Source organism: Lycium barbarum, chromosome 5 (assembly GCF_019175385.1).
Source record: "Lycium barbarum isolate Lr01 chromosome 5, ASM1917538v2, whole genome shotgun sequence".
NCBI classification, from domain to species: domain Eukaryota; kingdom Viridiplantae; phylum Streptophyta; class Magnoliopsida; order Solanales; family Solanaceae; genus Lycium; species Lycium barbarum.
Window position 1 is genome coordinate 138,032,019 of NC_083341.1, and position 18,083 is coordinate 138,050,101.

Sequence of the window (18,083 nt, forward strand, 5' to 3'; positions counted from 1 at the left end):
ATATATTTGATAAAAATGATAACTAACATATTATCACATGACATACGTATAAATCTTAAATATTAATGAAAAATTACATGAGAAATGCTAAATTTTTCGACTACCCTAGCTTCCTGCCTCTAAAATTGATCTCCATCACATTACTAAGAAATTATTATTAAAACAATAGGAACTAACGATGGACAAGTTCTATAGTTAAACTACAAAATTCATAGCTAATCTTATTTAATGAAGGATTAGCTATAAATTATTAAAAACTTTTGTGAGCGATGAATTATTCAGTGGCGAAGTTAGTAGATTTTTCTTGATTCTTTTACTTAAGAGTATGTGAAAAGTAGTGCTATTAGCTAAGGCAAGAAAAAAACATTCTTGCTTGTAGATTACATTAGTTCCCCAAAAGACCAAAATATTTCTAAAATGATGGATGTTTTCAAATCTGACAATATGGCATAATATATGTATCTAGTGCTCAAAAGATGGCTTTCTAGTTTGTCCTGCCATGTTTGGTGGTTGATACAAAATATGCCTATTTTTCCTTTTTTCTTCTTCTGTGAAAGTCTCTTTATTTTAGTCAAATATGCATAAAGCTCCAAAGCTGTTTTTCAGAAATGATTATTATCATACTAATACACAAAAAAGAAAATGACTGACTAAGAGTAAAATGAGGAGAAAAAAAACTGCTTTTATCCTGAGATGTCTTGACCAACAGGATCTGACTAATTACACAGTTCATAAGAAATTTGGCTGAGTAAAGTTAATACAAATAGCATCAACCCCTACTCTGAACTCTCTCCCCTTTATATTTCCCCTATATCTTGGAATACTAAAGAGCTTTATATACTCCCTCCGTCCCATAATAAGTATCACCTTAGCCAAATTTTTTTGTTTCATAATAAGTGTCATCTTAGGAAACTAAGACATAAATTGACTAGCTTTTTCCAATTCTACCCTTAGACAATAAAGTAACATCTAAATGATGATTGAAAAAACCACATAGTAACTTGGTATTGTTGGATTCCCAATGTCAAAAGGTTTACTTCCTTTGCATGCTCTAATCAAAAGGTAAAAATAATTTATTTTTATTATATAGGGTAATTTGGTAAGCTTCACATTGTATTATTAGTTTCTTAATATGCGTGTCTTTGGCTAAGGTGACACTTATTATGGGACGGAAGAACTAATTAACTTACACAGATAAAAAAGTTATACTTAAAATTGACCATTATTGCTAGCTGCTTTCATTTGACTGGTAACTGTTGTTAACACTTGGGAGCAAGAATTTGCATTACTTATAGTTAAATTAATGAAAAGGATCAAGTTTTCCATGTAATCACTACTAAAATCGATTTTTTTTTTATGGACGTACGTTCTCGTTAGAACGCCTTCGAAAATATGGGATTTCCATTGAAAAGTCTAGATCTGTCGGAAACGTTTCCAAGAAATTAATTTCATTCTCTTTTAGTAGTGAATATCCAAAATTGAGAAACTTTGTCATCGGTTAGTTTGTAGTCTAATATTAATCATGTTATAGTTCTAAAAACCATAATCAGAAGCTGAGGAGGGAAATGTGATCTTTTGTTGAAGATTTTGGACACGTGGATGAGTACATTAATTTCATGTTTGACTAAATACGATATAATTTGCCAACAATAAGGTTACAAGCAATGATACCTGTGTTGGTGGAAGGTGTAGCAACATAGCAGGTACCTGTTAACTTAATCGAGGTACGTTCAAGTTGGCCTGAACACCATGAAAAGAAAATAAGGTAAAATTAAACAATTCTGAAAAATATTGGACAAACTTAAAACTTTGTTCCAAAATTAAATCGAGTAATTGAGAGAATCTTCTATTCCAAAATTAAATTGAGTAGTTGAGAGAACCTTCACGTTATCGTGGGTTACCAAAATTTCCATAATATAAAGGTAAGTTAGGTTAGTGTAGTGTGTGTCAAATTTGAACAAACACTTTACGTAGGAATAAGACCCTATGAACCAACATTTAGAGTAGGAATAAAAACACTATGCACATGAAGAAGAAGAAAAAACATGTTCATTTCCGATGTTTCTTGTTAGTGCTCTTTCCTACTCTATTTTTAGTACGGATATTCATTGCCCTTCTTCTTTTCACCATTGTCAGGTCACTCATGCACAGATTTGTCACTGCCCTCATGAGCTGCTACTGTTCTTTTTCCTTTTAGGGTGTGTTTGGCATGAAAGGATAATATTTTCGCTACTTTTCGATATTAAGTGATAAGTAAGTAGAACTTATAACGTGACAAATAAATTTTAACTTTTCAGGGTGGGGATGGGGGGTTGGGGTTGTGAGGGAGATGGGTGATGGGGTGGGGTCAGTACTTGGTAGGAAGATGGTAGGCATAGGCAGATTTATGATTTAACCTTTATATTAGGTTGCAAATTGTAGGACAATGACCACTGTATTTTAATTAAACTATTTTGGGTGGAGATGGGGGTTGGATGGGTTGGGGTGCGAGGTGAGCAAGATGTGGGGGTGTGAGAGGCTGGTACGCAGAGGCAAATCCTAGATTTGAACTTAATAAGTTTTGAATTATAGGACAGTAACCTCAAGTGCTAGTTAATTACTCGGTTTTAAATTTAATTTTTGCACCTATTTACTTTCACACATATACATGATTTGAGCCAAAGTGATTGAATTTTACCGAACATGTAATTCGAAGAACATCCGCCCCTACATGGGAGAGTTTCAGAATTTGTCTTCCCTCCTCTTGGCAGGAAAATGATTTTCTAGAAATTAGAGGAAAATATATTGTTAGAAAATATTTTCCATAACAACCCAATTTCCTTTTCAGTTTTGTGAGGGAAGGGGAGGGGGAATTGAATCAGAGTCCTTCCATGGAAATATTTACCCAATCTCGATCCGAACTTGACACCTATAGCAGTTTTGGAATCACCTTTGACACTACACTAGAAGTTTTACTTATATCAAGCGAATTTCTTGTCACAATTTTTCCAGAGGGAAAAACTAATCAGAAATTCTGACTTTTCTAATATTATGTGTTTGTCTTATTTGCGCAAAAAAAACTTCCGATATGATATCTGTTTCATCATATTTATACACTAGTATAATTTACCAACAAATTCTTTCAAACTCATGTAGAAGCCAGCAAATGGAAGTCTTTTCTTTTGTAATGCGGTGTTGAGTACGGGTTTATAGGAAGTTAGGAACCATATATATGGTGGTCACACGCATGGCAACTTTGGTCCCCATTGTTTAACCTTTTTAGCTAGGTTCCTTTTTTCCTGTACTTTCTGTGTTTTTAATTTAAGTCTTTCCTAATTCAAAGATTTGATGATAGCTAGTACCACTAGCAAAAAATTTAAAACTTATATTGGAATAGAAGCTCCCTTTCCTTTATTTGTGGGGATTATTATGACATCAGTCTCATGCTGTCATGACGTTTATTCCCCTTAAGCAACAAGTGCTTAATTAACTATTTAACCATGGTGCTAATTAATATATTAAGTCTTGAGAAACCAACTCCTCATGTCTTGGCTAATTATAATTAGTAGTGCTTTGTTTGATCACCTTTTCACTGGCTAATTACAATGGTTTTCTTTTAACTTTAAGTAGAGTGAACAAAAAGGTCGACAAAGCCGTGGCTAAAAATAATTGGTTATATTTGCCTTAAAGTACGGAACTTTTTCGAGTGATTAATTTTGTCCAAACAGAATTTATTGCCCCTATGACATTGACGAAAAAAAAAGTTAGCCGCATGCCTAATTCACATTATAAACATTATTGTTTTTTCACATTTCAGGTGGTTTGCACATGCTGAGATAGAACGAAAGTATAATTTGTTAGTTAATTATCTTGCCTTGTTTTACTTTTTATTTTTATTTTTGAGCAATATGTCTTTCCATTTAATCAAAGTACTTGCCATATGATAAACTCTAAAATCTTCTTCAAGAAGAAATAAATATAGTCAATTAATGTGATACATGAACCCTTGGATGAGTATAAATGAGTATGTTCACGATGTATTCTACCCTCGAACTTTACATGTTATCTCTAACAATTTAAACCTTTAAACAAAATAAACCCACACTTTGACATGATAGTGATAAGAAATGACTTATTTCAAATGAATCTTGGACCTAATTCAAAAATAGACATTGTGCCTAGTTTAACCCCAAAATTTTGCTCATGAATTGAGGATTATCCAATATCGTACAAGGAGATCAAGTTCCCATTCCATGGTTGTGGGACAAACTCAACACCCCTCGTACACCCAGACTTGCCAACTAGAGCATGAACAACATAATATGAGGATCCAACATGGAATAAATCAAAAGAATTGAATGAGTTTGGTTCTGATACCATGATAAGAACTCGTGAATCTAACTTAATCACAAAAGCTAGCTCATAATGAGGTAAAGATTGCCCCGGCTATATTAGAAGACCAAATTTGTGGGACAAACTCAACAAAAAAAGAATGGATGCTCTATCTCTCAATTGTGGACATATATTTATGCAACCCTCCTCTTACATTTCTTCATTCAAAGAAGAAGTTTCACGACTCAAACGTCATGTCATGTTGAATATGATCAAAAGAGCAACTTAACCATTGCGCCAAAACTCGTCCTCTAATTATTGTGGATCTCAAGATTAGCTAATTAAGTCAAATTCTGTCTAATTATTGAATAGATCTTGCCAGATGTATACTTAAATATTAGAATAGAAACTGAAAGATAAATCAACTGATCAGTAGCAAGCTGTATGTGTTATTTGTGGACATTGAGATCAATTCAAGTTCTTTGCAAGGCAGCTATGAAAATTATGAACTGGAGAAGTGATCCATTCTCAGATTAATCAAACTTCTAATGGCAAAGAGTTGTACTTTAATTGCATTAGTTAATTAATTAGAGCGCTACAAAATAGTTTCCAAGTACCCCACTGCCCATGAGATCTATATTAAGAAGTACCCCACTGCCCATGAGATCTATATTAAGAAAAATTAATTAGACAGATCATAAAGTAAAAAAAGGATAATTTATTTATTCCCTTTTATATTATGAACTTACTTATTGTCCCCTATTATTATTTTAAGCAAAAGTTATTTGCTACAGAACAAATTTTCTAAAAGGCACTTTCAGTTTCAACTTAGATAACCATTAAATTTGAAAAGGGCTGCTAGAGTACCCATCCTTTAAGATGAATCAGTCGTGTCCAAACCATTTTTATATGTTCATTTACATAGTTTATTATATGTTCAAATGCCTTTTAGGAAAAGTACAAATCCCAAACCAGCCAAAGGAAGAATAAAGAGAGAATTTTGTTAACTTAAGATTTGCCACTAAACCAGAGTACCTAACTAATAAAGTAAGATTTTGTAATGGCACTTAATTAGCACCAATTCTATGATTAAGAAGCACTGTAATCATATGTAGTATAGCATAAAATATACTAGTCACAAAGGAATATATATACTATTAGAGGTGGCAAAAGAACGAATTGAGCTGAATTTGGACGGGTCAAATTGACTTGAATCAATAGGATGGATCATTGCCAATCCTTCCCAGAGTTCTTGGGTCATTTGCACTTTTGGCCCTATTTTGTGCTGGTCTTTTTGCCCCTCAATGCAAAACGATGTGTGTTAGTCCAACCGGTTCAACTCTACCAAATTTTAGTTTTTTTGTGTAACGACCAAACAAAACTAATAAAAGTTGTTTGTTTAAATAGTTTAATAAGGTTTTTCATTGATCAATTTGGACTACATACTTGGCCCAAATCAAATAAATGAACTGAATTTGAGCAGACTAAGATGGATTGAGTTACTAAATGAGTGAGTTGGACGAATCACACTTTCATGAGCTAACTTTGTCAACCAATATATATAACATTTGTGGAGGTGGTGGCATCATAGGGATAGGAATGGACCTCTGATATGTGCTTACTCACTGGTTCTTATTGGACCTGGCTCACGTAACTGGGCAGAAGCTGCTGCGTTGTTGTATGGAATCAAATGGTGCAAAAACAATGGTCCTATATACAAGTTTAATTGCAGAAACTGATTCCAAACTTTGGGTGGATTGTGTCAAAAGACTCAACCAAACACCTTGAGGATGCTTAAAGAAGTGAACAAGATCAGAGAATTGGAGCCGATACAAACCTCTATTCAACATTGGCCTCCAGAGGATGAGTTCACCTTAGAATTTTTTTTTTTTAAAAAAGATGCAATAGTGCATTTAGTAGGATTCCATCCCACAACCTTAAGGGATTAAACCCAACACTTAACCAGTGCTCCACTCAGTCTAGTTTGACCATGTGTTCCTTCAGTTAGTATTAGATATATTTTAAGAATTATATACATAATATACCGAGTTTAGTCGAGCGACCATGGGTTCACGTGACCCATTTTTTGCACATGGATTCACCCGTCTCTAAGTCACAGCCTCACTGCTACTATAGAATACTTGAGCTACAATTGACCCTCCTCTTCAAGTTAAAGGTCTTTTGACAGTAGATAGATGGGGGTTTTCCCTCCACTTGTTTTGTGAACCTTAATAGAGTTAGCATCTTTTTTGAGCCACCATGAATTGGTTAGGCTTTAGATAGTTAGTTTATCAATGTGCATTTACGATTTACCTCATCTCATGTATATAAATAGTTTTGGCAATCTATCAAGGTAAATCAGGGTGATTAAGCATTGCTCATCCCCTCAACTTACGTAAGATTATATATAACATTTCATTTGCTGGAATATATACAAGTGTAACAATAAAATTAGTTTGATATTTAAAAAATAATAAATGAATTACATACATGTTTGGTTTGCAGCATAGAGGCATGCATTATCTACATCCACATGTTTCTATATATTCAAGTTGGTAGATATTCAAAGTGTCTAATTATAAGGTTTTGCATGCCTTAAATACAGTTACTCAAATTTGCTTTAGATGTAAGCTCACATGATTATCAAATATTACGTCACTAAGATCGTCTAACACTTTTATAGATGTGGAATTAGTGATTACATGAAACAAATCTTATATATCGATCCCGTTATATTTGGACCCGTTTCTTCATAATATTGATCTTTAAAGAAAGCTCTTTAATTATTACTCCATTTGATTGAATTGTTTTCTTCTAATGTAGGAAATAAATTAATGGACCACATAGTGGTGTTTTGAGTTTTGTCCACATCGCGATCAGAAGGACCTGCAAGTGATTACATTCAAACACCTTGAAAATTAAATAGTACATCATAATGAAATAAACTGAAAAAGAAAACCAACTCAAATTCAATAAGAAAAGTTTAGTAGAAAATAAAGCAAATGATTGAGACTTGTCGACAAAGTGAAAATGAATTGATGATAACCAGAATATAATTAACTTCCTAGAGTTAAAGTTAATCATCTGACTAAAGGACTTCCCATTAGAGTTAAAAGTTTTGATTATGATCCTGCATGATTAATGTGGAGGGATCGATTAGCTTTTTTGAACATTATCGATTAGCTTTTCTGAACATTCTTGCATATTTAACACAGTAATTTTTTGTTCCTACGAATAAATCAGTCTGCCTCAAGTTTGACTTTTAGCAATATATAAGTAGGATTTTGCACTAGGCCTATCATAAGCGAAGGCTAAAACATCAAAGCACGATTTCCTCCCATTGCCTATCCAAATTTGCTCATATTATTGTCCTAAGTCGTGATAAAGGAGGGCGCGGTGTAGGCAAGCAATCAACATAAAATCAAAGGCGGGTCCACTATATAAGATTTACAGGTTTCTACAACCTCAAGCTAATACTAGTACATTAATAACTAGGTTCATAATGGTCAAATTAAAATTTATAATTAGTAGTTAGTGAATTTTATAAATATATATACATATAGGATTTTGAGCAATAGCTATTGGGTTCACGTGAACCCGTAACCAAAACTCTAGGGCCTGCCTTGCATAAAATTAATCAAATGATTATGAATTCTCAGAATACAATTGAAATGATATTAAATGGAAAAACATAGTAAATGAGAATTTATATAACCATCAATTAATTTATTTGGGATTGAGGCATAGTTCTTGTATCGCATTATTTCCTCTTTAATTAATCTTGATTTTAAGTTAGAGCACATTCAACTGATGTTACTTGAGTCAAATATGATGAAGCTACACCTTACAAGGAAAGTGGGGTTTGTGTTTGCCAATGTGAAAAAAAACCCAATATCCTTTATTTTCAGTCATTTTCAGAACATGCTTTCAAATTGTTCATTTCATATTGTAGCCGAAAGTGGAGTCTTGGTTAATCATACCTCAACACCCTGTGTGGAAAATTAAAAAGGGCACTTTTGGAATATATTTCAATGGCTTAAAGTGACTTTATTTCATTAAATAAAACATATGAAAACATAGGTCTTTGGCACATTTTCCATGTCTAAGCCATAGGGTTCGTCTACTGTATTTGGTCATGATTTTTTTAATGTTGTTCTTGTTTCTATTTTTAGTTCATCATAAAGTTCCACCGGCAGTTATCATGATTATTGATCAAGATTAATTCTTTTATATTTTTCTAGTCATCATCAACACTTGCAAAGATCTCTTGCGTATAGGGCAAGAATTCTTTAAGTATTTGCATGCGTTACATTTCGTTTTCCCTTTAATTTTAGGCAAGAAATGAGAATTAGATCAAGATCCCGTACTTAGTTATAGCTGATTAAACTATTTTTAAGTGGTTAACCTAGTTTATAAAATAAGTAGTTCTGTGTGTTTAAGTAAAAGTATTGAAACTAATAATTAAATAGTTGATATTTCTAGTAAAAAGTGCTTATATGCAACGGAAATGGAGTGAAGAGGGAGTTGAACATTTTATTTTGGGATGAAACGGAAATGAAGATGGATTTAAAAGTCTTGTTTTGGGAAAAACATTTTGTGGAGTGCAAACATGTATTTGGAATGAAATAACCATTCGTTAGTTTACAAGTACTTCTAATGTTTACTAAACGCGTAAATAAATCAAAAAATATTTATAAGCTGCTTTGACTAACGTGTAAGCGAGAAACAGAGAATATAATTAAGAAATAGTTTGTATTCAACTGTCTACATAGAAGTTGGTTTACGGCTCACAGAGAAAAAATACAGATATTCGTGGATGCATAAATTATAAGCATAAGGAATTTTGTTAATAACTCTTTCAGCTGAATCCATGATTTTTCGTGACGAAGTGTAGTCTGTTTGAATTTACTTTTTGAGAAAATTATAGTAGCTAAAAACCATTCGATTATCTAGCTTATAAAAAACGTACATAGTGTATAGGTGGCGTATAGTCCGTACTAAATATATATATATATATATATATACCTATACATACCATAATATGTATACGTGTACACGACATATACAACGAAGTATATAGATCGTGTATACTTTGAGTCTTCGATCATGTTTGGTAAATTAGTTGGCCAAAGGGTATATTTACATGAGTTCCCTTACTTTTTAGCTTGGGACAACTACGTATATATACATCTTAAGGAGAAATATTTACGAAACGTGACGATAGTTTTATATTTACAAAACATAACATTACAAATCCTATACAAAATATGCTTTAAAAAAAATTAAAAAATTATTTTTAAAATATTTTTTTATTTTTTAAAATATTTTTTTCGCTCAAAAATTTATGTATGAAATGTGTATATCTCGCTCAAGGCTTAAAAGTTCGCTCAAAATTTAGTTTATGAAATGTGTATATCTCGTTCAAGGCTTAAAAAATCTACTCAAAATTGTGTGTATGAAAACAGTATGAAATTTGTATCTCGCTCAAGTCTTAAAATTTCGCTCACATTTTCGTGTATAAAGTTCATGTTAGATTTCTGTAAAATTAATTCAACTACAACAACATTGTATGCAACTTTGATACAACATTCAAGGCTAAAAATAATCACTCAAATTTTTGTGTATGAAATGTGTATATCTTGCTCAAGGCTTAAAAAATTCGCTCAAATTTTTTTGTATGAAGAACATATGAAGTGTGTATATCTCGGTCAAGGCTTAAACATTACACTCAAAATTTTATGTATAAGAATTGTATGAAATGTGTATATCTCGCTCAAGACTTAGAATTTCATTCACATTTTTCGTATATAAAGTTCATATTAGGTTTCTGGAAAATTAATACAACTACAACAACATTGTAACAACTTTCATACAATATTCAAGGCTTAAAGTTTTCCCTCATAATTTTGTGTATGAAAATTATATTAAAAATTTCGTTCACACATACACATTTCATACACAAAAATTTGAGGTAATTTTTTAAGCCTTTGAGCAAAAAAAAATTAATATTTTTTAAAAAAAATAAAAAATAAAAAAATTATTTTTTTAAAGAAAATATATAAAAAAAATAAAAATTATTTATTTTCTGAAGAAAAAAAAATGAAAAAATTAAAAATATATAAAAATTCGTTATGTTTTGTTAAAAAGGAAAACTATCTATATATTTATAATGGGAAAATACATAAATACCCCCCAAATGTATACCCGGATTAATTATGACGCACCCAACCTTTGCGAGCGCCTATTATGCCCCTGGCCTTATTTTTTCAGTATTTTTGTAGTGTTTTAGGCTAACATGGCACCAAAAAATTTTAATAGCGAGTGAAAGCTGCTTTCTTCTTCTTTCTCCTTTTTCTATTTCTTCTTCTTTCTCTTTAACCACCCCACGGCCGCCGCCACACCGTTGCCACCGATGCCGCCATGATTGAACATAGCCCAGATTGTATTTTCATTGCTAAATTGTGAGAAAATAACGTTGGGGTTGCTATGATTATAAACAATTCCTCGTACTGAATGCTAACGGCATGACATACCCTTTTACACCCATAGAATATGGGCACCCATAACTACATTTTCTAGTTTTTGTCTTTATTTTTTCTATTTATGAATACCCATTTGCTTTATTGGTTGAAATTCATCTGCAATTAGGTTCTTGTGTGTAATTTTTGGAGTTTAATTTTGGGTGTAAGACCAGTGTTCATCTTGTTCGTAAATGCTTTATTTTGTATGTCAATCTTTGGCACTAATTTATCAGAGCTTAGGTTGCGTTTTAGTTTAGAAATTACATCTCATTAGAAGACTTTAATGTGACTCTATCTCCTTAATACTTTTGGATTATCTGTTGACCCTTCAAATGGCAATTTATTTGAATGGGTGTCAATGGCAATTTCTTCAAATGGGTGGGGCAAGAGGAGCGGGTTGGGGGGGGGGGGGGCAGCAACAGCAGGAAAATGAAGAAATTGTACAATCTCGAGTTTGGGGGGGAGCGGGGAGCGGAGGGGGGGGGGGGCAGCATGACAAGAAGAAGAAGAAGAAGAAGGCGGGTTTTTGATGAAATTGAATGTGTGTGTTAACGGAGGAAGAAAATGGGTTGAATGTTTGTTGAAAATAAGCTCTTATGATTGATGATTAAATTGAATGTGTGTGTTAATGGAGGAAGAAAATGGGTTGAATGTTTCTTGAAAATAAGCTCTTATGATTGATGATTAAATTGAATGTGTGTGTTAATGGAGGAAAAAAATGGGTTGAATGTGTATGTTAATGGAGGAAGAAAATGGATTGAATGTGTGTTGTTAATGCAGGAAGAAAATGGGTTGAATGTGTTAATGGAGGAAGAAAATGGGTTGAATGTGTATGTGTTAATGCGGAAGAAAATGGGTTAAATGTGTGTGTGTTAATGGAGGAAGAAAATAAGTTGATGGATTTCTTGAAATGAAGAAGAAGAAGGGTTTAGTGATGAACAAGACAAAATTAATGGTTTAATGGTTAATTAGTGTAAATATAATTAATAAAAGAAAAATGAAACGAAAAAAAGAAAGGAAAAGTGGCAGTGATGTGGCACCAATGTGGCGGAGAGTGTTGCACACTCTCCGCTGTGCAACTGGGCATCAATTTTTTTTGGTGCCATGTCAGACTAAAAGGTCACAAAAATACAGAAAAAATAAGGCCAGGGGGGTAATAGGTCGCCCGCAAAGGTTGGATGCGTCATAATTAATCCGAGTATACGTTGGGGGTTTTTTTTTATATGTATTTTCCCTATTTACTCTTTTTGTACCTCGAAAGGGGGGGGGGGGGGGGTCCTCCTTATGATGCTACGGACGACTGTCCCAAGTGCAAGGGGTAAACTCGGACTCGGATAGGATAGGATTGTGCGCGCCGGGCCCTTCGGGTCTTTATAATAAAAAGTCTCGAGTAGGTATCTTATGTAATTTTCCCTTTTAGCTTTTTATCAACATGTTCTTTTGGGGTGGTTTTTAAATTTTGCCCCACATATTTGAAATCTTTAAATTTTGCCCTTCGGCTAAACCCCATTGGTTCCAGGTTCGATCCCCCACACAGTCAAAATTTTAAAAAAAAATCGTAAGGCAGAGTTTAAATTTCGCTATGCCCCCACCGGCATACACTTGTGAAGGAATTACCAAAGTTATGCCGGACCCGGCATACTTATGCCTTATGGGAAGACTTGGCATAAGTATGCCGGGTCCGGCATAACTTTGGTAATTCCTTCACAAGTTTATGCCGGGTCCAGCATAAAAGTTTGTCCATTAAAAGTATGCCCCCACGGGCATAAACTTGTTAAGGAATTATCAAACTTATGCCGGACCCGGCATACTTATGCCTTATGGGCAGACTTGGCATAAGTATGCCGGGTCCGGCATAACTTTGGTAATTCCTTCACAAGTTTATGCCGGGTCCGGCATAAAAGTTTGCCCATTAAAAGTATGTCCCCACCGGCATAAACTTGTTAAGGAATTACCAAAGTTATGTTGGACCCGACATACTTATGCCAAGTCTGCCCATAAGGCATGACTCATGAGTATGCCGGGTTCGGCATAAATTTGATAATTCCTTAACAAGTATATGCCAGGTCCGGCATACACGCGACCCAAACCTTGCCTTGCAATTTTTTTTTTTAATTTATGCTTGAGCGGGGTTCGAACTCGGAACCTCATGATTTCTGCGTGAACGCTCAGAGTTGCAATGCGAAGGGCAAAAATTAAAGACCACCAATATGAGGGGCATAATTTAAAGACCACAAATATGAGGAGTAAAATTTAAAGACCAGCCCAAAAGAAGGGCAATCCGCGCAAAAAAATGTAAGTATTCGTGAATCAGCCCAGCAGCCCAATACCTTGGAACTTTCAGGTATACCCATAGCCCAATAGATCAAGATTAGAAATGAGTCCCCTAAGCCTTTTCTTTCTTATCCAACTTCTAATTCCATCTTCCTATTTCCTTGGGCCTCACATGTATAAGTGTTGGAAAAAAACATAAGTAGACAATACTATAATAATATTTATATAATGTGAGCAGGTAAATGCTATTAAACATTACATGGTAAGTTAAGTGTTTTATAGTAAATCAAATTGCTATATATAAGGAAACTTAGTCGTGAATAATATCAATTCCTATTTTTTTGTTTATAGTATAACTACTTTTTTACGGTTTCATACCTAACTTCCTCTATATTTTGAAATATTTGTTTCCCAGCATGTTTTCCCTTACCTTTTTTACTTCATATTCTCATCTTCTTTCATTGTTCCATGAAAAATAAATCACATATTTTCATATTCTTTCATCTTCTTATTTTCATTTAAAATAAATCACATAATTTTAATGTTAATTTTTATTATATGTAGTATAATAAAAATGTTATACATGGAATAATATTCGTATAATTTATTACACCTTTTATAATAAATTAGATATAACTTACATAGTTTGATTAAATACTACATATAATTTTATAGCCTCGTATAATTTTATTGTACATTGTATAATAAATTATATTCTATATATTAAAAGTATTATCTTGTAAATATGGATGATTACCACATTAAATATATTTAGTCTAGCATAAATCCTCTGTAACTCGAAGCAATCAAGAAGGAAAAATGGAAATGAATGGAGAGATAAGCAATTGCAAATGGAGAATGTATAGGTTGAAGAAGAGATAGAAGTGAGAAATATAGATGTTCGGTTAAAGAAGAGAGATAATAATAAAACAAAGGGTTTATCCGTTAAAGGAGAGGAATAAATGATACTCCCTGATTTAGGGGGATTTTTTTTCCTTATAATTTTTCTCCATTATGTATAAACGTAATAAATAGTGTTATTGATGAATTTGAAAGCTGTGCTATTTGCATGCTTAATTATAATACCGTGACTTATGGTGTAATTTTCTTTATAAGGGAACTAAAAAATTGTAAAGCCCAGTAAATGAATATCCAAGCCCATCAAATAATGTTTTGTGTTTTAGCTCTTTTCTAACTCTTGTCTAGCTTCAAATAAGCTAGTAAATTTTTTTTAAAAAAATTGTTACTATTCAGTTTATGTAATTGAAAAATAATCGCTATCATGGCATTCAAATCACAGGTGAAACTTCATGAAATTATTCTGAAATTTTACTCCTAGAAGGTGAAAATTCATGACAATAAATATTTCAAAGATATAATCCAAAAGTACTGCCCAGTGAGCGCAATTTTTACAAATAAAGCTTCCCTAGGATCCCCATCCCTACCTCAAGAATAGCCTATTACTTTGTATAAATGGAAGATAAAAGAGATTGAGGTCTAAAAAATGAAGTTACAGTCGTAAGCATATTCAAATGTTTTCTTATAATTAAAGAAAGTGTACTGTATAGAATAAACTTAGTGTAGAAATAAATACACTGGGTATGTTGTTGTTGTATAGAATAAACTTACTGTCTATTCTGACTACCCTAGCTAGCTAGCCTTATGACCTCTCACTATAGATAGTACTTGTTCTTCTTCCCCTCATGATCAGATCTACTCTGTGTATGCATTTATGCATGAGATGTAAATGTCACAGCTTACACACAACAAACATGTTGGCCTTAAAAGAGTTGATAGTACTAGAAGATGGACAAGTTTTTTATCTCAAAAAATATACTTTTTCTGTTTCAATTTGTTTGAATCTATTTTCTTTTTAGTCCGTATCAAAATGAATGATCTCTTTCTTAATTTAGAAACAAATTCACTTTATGAATGATTTAAACCACGCAAATTTTCAAGGCTTATTTTGAACCACAAGTTTCAAAAGTCTTCCCTCTTTCTTAAATATCGTGCCCAGTCAAATGCGTTCATATAAATTAAAACGGAGGGAGTACATGGTACAAAACAATATTTATGTGATTCTTAACTCATTGAGGCATTTGTTCAAATATTCCACATTTGGTATAACTCATTACCCAAGACTTATATATTGTCTAGTGATAACGATTAGAGTCGATTTCATAGAATTGGTGGAATATAATTCTCCATGTCTCACTTACCACAAAAGAAAAAAAGAAAGAGAGACAGAGTTAGCCACAGAGAACTTTAGTCTCTAAAGAATAAAAATTCGTCGATAACTTATTTAGCGACGGCTTAAATATGAATTATATATAAAATAAAAAAACTTTGTTACTTTCAGGCTATTTAGCGACAAATAAACTACGACTTTCGTAGCTAATTCTTATTTCTTTTTAATGTTTTATTTCTCGTTTCCTCTCTCTCCCCTTATCTGATTTTTATGTAATTAAGAAAATTAGAAAAAGAAATATGAACACTGTTTTTTTTATTTACAATCGTGCCCTCTACAAGATACTTCATCATCCAAAAAGCTTTAACAATATTGATATTCCATCTGGCCAAAATATTTGTTAATTGTTATTTCTTGAGATACAAACTACATGAACTTTGACGAATATTTTAAAGTATATTTTTTCACCATATTGATATAAGAAAAACTTTCACTTATAATACTTTTCATATATTTTTCGAAAATTTAAGTTTAAATTTTAATTTATTGAATTAATCTAATATTTAGCTCTGAAGATTAGTCAAATTAACTCTTTAAAAGCGAAACCGTGACAATATTTTTAGCACGGGTCGGAGGGAGTATATACTAGTAAAAGTCGTGATAAAATTAATAAAAAAAGTCTTTAAGATAAAGAGAAAAGACATCATTTGACCCCTGAAATTGGCACGAAAACTTAATTTAGCAACTAAACTTAAGTTGTATTTATTTACCCCCCTTAACAACTTTCAAGTTAATTAAATACCCCCCTTAGCGGGTGACGTGGTAAGAAAGTGTGATGACTTTCTCAAAAGCGCGTGGAAAGAAAAAAAAACACTAAAAATGATTTCAGCGCTACATATGTCTTCTTCTAATTGGATGACAATTTATTATACTTAATTATACTTTTTTAATATTTTTTTTCTTTTTTTTTTCTTTTCTCTTTCTTCTTCTTTCTCTCTTTTCTCTTTCTTCTTCTGTCGTTCCTACTTACTTCATTTTTCTTTCCATCCATGGTAGCTGCATTCATGGCTGATTTTTTCCCCTTTATCATTTTTAATGTCATTTTCACATCTCAGTCATAAAAAATCAATCTTTTTCAATATCCAAGTGGGAAAAACTCCATTTTTTTCAATAACCAAGTTCAAAAATTCAATCTTTCTTAATACCTAAAAATTTTCTTACCAAATCATGAAAAACCCAGTTCGAATATTTCAAAATGTAGCAGTTTTTTTTAACCCATCACAATAACAACATATCCAGTGGCCTAGATTATCGGAACTTGTCTGGTTATATGCGGCGAATTATGAACTTTCCGGTAGGATTCCATCGGAAATAGGACAGCTTGAGAAATCAAATTCGTTACTTTTTCAAGTAATTGCTCTTTCTGGGTCTTTAACAAATGAGTTGGATAATCTAAAAAGCTTGAAATCCTTAGATTTGTCGAACAAGATGTTTTCCGGTGAAATTCTGGTGACATTTACTGGGTTGAAGAATTTAACACTGTTAAATTAAAGTTTCAGGCAACCCAAATCATTTGAACCCTAGAAAAAGAAAGGAAAATAAAATTAGAAAAAGAAGAACAAACTATTTTTTTTAAAATTTTTTTTTGGTGAACTTGAAAGTTGAAACAATAGGGATTGGGGAAGAAGGAGAGGGATAGGAGCGTAAGGAGGTGGGGGGGTTTAGGAGGAGGAGAACGGCGGAAAGGAATAGGGGCTATGGGTTCATCTTTTTTTTTTTAATTATTATTTAATAAAATAATAAAATAGGGAAAGAATGAAGAAAAAAGAGAAAAAATGAAGAAGAAAGAGAAAAATTAAATAAATAAAAATAATATTTAATGATGTGGACCAATCACCAGGCTAGTGATGAACAATTCCTAAATCTCAACTGGTCTAGGCCGCTAAGGGGGTATTTAATTAACTTGAAAGTTATTAAGAGGTAAATAAATACAACTTAAGTTTTATTGCTAAATTAAATTTTCGTGCCAAATTCAGAATCAAATGATGTATTTTCTCTAAAATAAATAAACTGGAATATATGTCTCTTCACGAGTGTCTTCCATCAATAAATTTGTGCACGTTGGGTAGTGGAAAGACCCCAACTTCCATCTACACATAGATGAGATTGTGAATGTACCTATATGTTGTAAAGGGTCAACAAGGGTTGGCTCATTAAAATTTAGATGGCTATAAAAGACAAAAAAGTTAAAAGAAAATTTTACAGATCACGTGGGAAGAATAAATTTTCCTATCACATCATCAGTCGAAGAGCAAGAAAAGACCTTATTTGACAGGATAATTTGTTTTTTTTACAGGATATAACATTTATCTAAAATTTGAAGTAGTGAATAACTGGTGATAATGGCATCTCATTTATGATCTTTCAAACATTAAACTATCTCATTGCAGACTTTGAGAAGAGGATTTGACTTATGTGCTCTCCCGTCTCAAAATAATTAACATGTTTCATTCGTCGAAAGTCAATTGATTTTTTTAAACTAATGAAGTGGGATTACATTAATTAATATTTTGAATTAAAAGTTAGATAATTAAAATCTATACAAAAAGTACTATAATTGAGTTGTAATTCTTTTCATATATATGATGTGTTGGAAAATATTATCCGAGAACACAAAAAATATATGAAGAACACAAAGATGAAGGTTTTACGGTATGAACAACAAACACAAAATTGAAGGCTTGAAACACGTGCGAAACGCTATCCTAAAAACGATATTTACACTCTCT

General features: G+C 32.4%; 1 non-coding gene across 1 annotated transcript; it reads left to right on the forward strand.

The window, feature by feature from the left end:
• Positions 1 to 10,788: 10,788 nt before the first annotated feature.
• On the forward strand, positions 10,789 to 10,872 carry LOC132643120 (small nucleolar RNA snoR8a). Its single transcript, XR_009583564.1, has one exon. It is a non-coding gene; the product is annotated as a small nucleolar RNA snoR8a (small nucleolar RNA).
• Positions 10,873 to 18,083: the final 7,211 nt, after the last annotated feature.